The sequence below is a fragment of the Octopus bimaculoides genome, chromosome 25 (genome assembly GCF_001194135.2).
Source record: "Octopus bimaculoides isolate UCB-OBI-ISO-001 chromosome 25, ASM119413v2, whole genome shotgun sequence".
NCBI classification, from domain to species: Eukaryota; Metazoa; Mollusca; class Cephalopoda; order Octopoda; family Octopodidae; genus Octopus; species Octopus bimaculoides.
Genome location: NC_069005.1, coordinates 29,586,645 through 29,591,331, shown reverse-complemented (window position 1 = coordinate 29,591,331; position 4,687 = coordinate 29,586,645). Strand labels below are relative to the sequence as shown.

The 4,687-nt window shown below is 36.3% G+C and overlaps 1 protein-coding gene across 1 annotated transcript in view; it reads left to right on the top strand.

Moving 5' to 3' along the window:
• The first annotated feature begins 843 nt into the window (after positions 1–843).
• The window catches only part of LOC106879373 (cdc42 homolog), a 66,542-nt gene continuing 62,698 nt past the window's right edge, over positions 844–4,687 (top strand). Inside the window, exon 1 of the mRNA XM_014928898.2 lies at positions 844–1,016. The gene's annotated coding sequence lies outside the window, so the exon portion shown is untranslated. The remainder of the gene's footprint in view (positions 1,017–4,687) is intronic.

The window sequence follows — 4,687 nt, the reverse complement described above, 5'->3', positions numbered from 1 at the left end:
ACTGTGAACCTTGGAGATATAAGTTTAAAGTGAATAAACAATTTTTGTGTGGTTTTTGGATGGCTAAAATGATTCTTCAAAGATTTCAATTTCAACACATTAATGCACGGACTCAGATCAAATCACTTGCTAGACAAGTCCCAACTCCGAAATTTCGTGGGGGAAAAAGAAAAAAAAAAAAAGAATTGGGGAAGTCGAATGCCCGGCCGACAAATCGAAACCCGAAACCTTCAGTGGGAGAAGGCAGGGGTGGAGGGAGAAGAAGGGAGAGAAAGGAGGGAAGACTGAATACGCACACATACACACACGTATGTATGTGTGTGTGCGTGTGTGTGCAAAATAATTGTGTGTTTGTATGTGCGCGTGCTTCTCTCTCTATATACACATATCTATCTGTATATGTACACATATACACACATACATATATATAAAGATATATGTATATGTATAAATAACTTCTTACGTCATCAGTGACGTTCGGCGCATGTGCATCCATCGCCTCTCACCGTTCCTCTGCCGAGCGAAGGCAACTGTGTCGGAGGAGACCGGGCGACTTTCTACTTTACTGTAACAGCGGAACTCTATCTCTCTCACTCCCTCTCTTACCACGTATATTGCTATCCAACCACTCCCTCCTTAATATATATCTGTCTGTCTATACTTCTCTTTCCACGCACATTGCTATCCAACCACTCCCTCCTTAATATATATCTGTCTGTCTATACCTCTCTTTCACTTCCTCTCTTTCCACGCACATTGCTATCCAACCACTCCCTCCTTAATATATATCTGTCTGTCTATACCTCTCTTTCACTCCCTCTCTTTCCACGCACATTGCTATCCAACCACTCCCTCCTTAATACATATCTGTCTGTCTATATATATATCACTCACTCACTCTCTCTCTTTCTCTCTCACTCACTCACACACACTCCTTCTCTCCCGTCTGTCTTGTGAGTACACGGAACAATCGCGAAAGAGGAAAAAATAATTTGGTTTCGCAAATCTGTTCAACAGTAAGTATCCCAACATTTTATCCATAACGACATCGAAAAAACGAGAAGTAAATCACCAACAATAAGCCAATGTCTGTTTAAATCCAACTCGTCTCTTTCATACAGATTCACACGTACATACGCACACATACACACGCATACACGCACGCACAGATGTATCTATACATATACACACACACAAAGTCAGGCGGTGCTCTCTCATGGCCGACATTTTACATTAAAATCGCCCGTCCTCGCCCATTTGCCTCTCGTTTTTCACCTCTCGCTTCTTTTGTTATATCCACATCGATCTATATTTATGATTATACGTATATAAATATCATAAATATCTGCGTATTCGATCTTGGATGCGTGTCTGTCTGTGTCTAAATTTTGTCGGTTTATAAAGAGGTCTTTTATTTCAAATCTGAGAGGAGCCTCGCCTAGCCTAACCTCCTCTTCTAAAATCTTTCAAGTAAAAATACTTGCTGTTATATTTAAATGTCTTATACATATATATGCATATAAATCAAAGTTGTCTTTAACTTGGAAACGTTTAATATATACTAAACAGTTGCATATATATATATAATTGTGTGTGTATATAGAAAGCTAAATTTCTCGATTTTGTATATTTCCAACATAAATCTTGAGAAGACTTCAATGCATCAAAGTCAGATTTATGTTTTTTTAAATTGAAATTATCAAATATGAAACAGTCTCAACAAACCTAAGTGTATAAAACTATATATGCCTATAAAACCACACACAAAATGTAATCCCTTTTGCCCCTTCAACTGTATGTATAAAACTACATATATATAAAGCTGTGTGTGTATATAATTCTCAGTGAAACATTTTACTTTCATCTATATCTTGATGGAAATTAAACTAAATACTTCTATTGCTATTTAATTGCTATATATATATATATATATATAAGATCGCCATGTATATATATATATATATATATATATATTGAAGTCGACTCTATCATTTCCTATATATATGTGTATATATAGTGATCAGGAACCAGTAAATATTTTTGAAATACAATTAAAGAAAGCACTGACAGTTTCAAGAGACATCGGTTTGGTCTCAGCTTTTTAACCCAGATGTAAAAAAAAGACTGAAAATTCTATTGGCCTCACCCTTTTCCTATTAAAATGAATTTTATAATTAAAAGGAACGGATACTATGTCGTGATTTTAAATCTTTTAATTCCATGTATTTATATATTCTTGTATTCTTGTGTATTTTTGAGGATATTTTTTGGGGTTTTTTTTTATTGTTTAAATTAGTGAAATTGATTTAAGGCGGTACTTGATGTCGGGGATTAAAGATTGCCTTCGTCTTATCTCGTATGAGGATCGTCTTTTAAGCTAACTACTAAATCTTGCATAGCTTTTTTTTTTCTTTTACCGCACAGTTACACATCTTTCATATGTATACTATCCATTGGCACATACATACAATTTATGTGTATCAGTCACTCCCTAACTTCAGCCGTTGTGTATGCCATTATACACACACACACACACACATATATATATATATATATATATATATATATATATATATATATATATATGTATATATATATATATATTTAACACTGTCAGATGTTCATTGAAGGCCTTCAGCTTTTTTAAGGGAATATTCTGTTTTATTGAATCGCTGTTTAAATTGCTTTTCTGAAACTATATAGATAGTTAGAAATAGATCGAGAGAGAGTATATACTGTGCGTGTATACTGGGATGAAATCTAATATATTACATATATACATACAAAGCTGATTCCACTTCAGTTCCACTCACACACACCCATACAGTCAAGCACAGAATTAGAAGCCACCCTCTCTCTCTCTTCGTATGTATATATATATATATATATATATGTATATATAATACACACACACACACACTCGCTCTTGATCTTTCGAGAATCAACTGTTAAGATGTTACTTTATTTTTGCTTCCATTTCTTCACCGATTCCAATTGTCGACCATCGCCACCACTGGAAATAGATGCTACGTGTGTACCATGGCGTTCAAAGCTCAAATCTTACCCCAGGTCAATTTTCGCCTTTCATAAAATATCCACCATATACTCAGCCCTCTCTCCCTCCCTTCTTTCCTGCCTTCCCCAAATGCCGGCCGTTTGGCATTCCCTCAAATATTGACTTATAAAAGGTTCAAGAGGAACCTTGATGGCTTCGGTCTCATCGTCGGTCTTGTGGGGATGTACAGGGACCCTCGTAGTCCTATGGGCAATGCCCCTTCCTCCGACTCGGACAAGTAAATAAAAATAAAAAAAAGTGGGGATCAAGGGGCTGTATGTAATTTGCTATAACCTTTTGTAGGTGGGGGAGGTATCCATCGTGATCAAATCCAATGTCTAGAACAAAATAAAAGGGTTTTTTTTTTTTTTTTGTTAACAATGTTGCTTCAGAGACTTTGATTTTCACTTTTCTGTTGTCGTTCGATATTTAAGACAGAAATGCAAAATATTTAATGAAATACCATAGCAAATGACCCCCTTACACACACGCACACACATTCATACACATATACAAGCAGAATAAAACTGTAGATTCAGTTTCATTTTATACATATGCACACATCTATCCCCACCCTTACACACACACATATGTAAGCATACTAAAACTAAAGCTTCAGTTACATACATCTAACACACACACACACACACACGTACGTATCTCTTCTCCCCGCACACTGACACACATGTGAGCTGATATGAGTCATTTAGTAGCCCGCCGATTTGCTCGGTCCACTGAACAAGCCATTTGAACGAAACCTTGGTTCAAAGCGGCAATGCTGTTTGGCATACATATTATGATGATGTATGAATACACGCACATAGTAACAACATATATACTTCAGTAAGGATGTCATTTCGACATATATGAAGAAAACTCCGTCCAAATTATAGAGTCGTTGTGCATGCGCGCGATTATTATTGTTGTTGTTGTTTAAATCCAGTCTGATTTTTTATATCAAGTGATTACATCTGCTTGATTGCATAAACATTGCATTTTTTTAGGTTAATCTGTATCCTTGGCAGTCCGTCCACTATCGTTTATTCACAGAAATTGATACTATAATGCCTGCCTGCAAATTCTATCGAGGATGCCACTCACAGCTTGATTGCTGTCTGTTAGAATTAGTAGCCAAATCTCTCTGAAATCACTCACACCCGAGGAAGGATACATTGGACGTGGTCCGGAAAGTGTTGGGATGGTCACGGCTGGAGTGCGTTTTAAAAATTATTAATCATAGGTCTTATTCGATCAAGGTTGACCCTTAGGTGAAACAGCTCACCCTAATTTCTCTACCTGGGGAATGAATTTGTGTCGTGTCTTCTTGGATAGTTGACCTACTGTAGACTGGCGGAAGGTAGTTGATCGTTTCAGATGCTAAGCCTCAGGCTGTTTATATAGGTTTGTAATCACCTGAATGATAGAGGGCACTACAAGCTCTTGAATTAGCTGACGTCTGACTTTCTAGTGTTAGCCAATTATATATATATATATATATATATATATATATGTATATATATAACACATATATGTACATACTTACATCTACATGTGTATATAGATGCATATCAAGGTACAGAAAAATGAACTACAGACGACGGAACGAACACATACGAAAACAGATAGCCACCT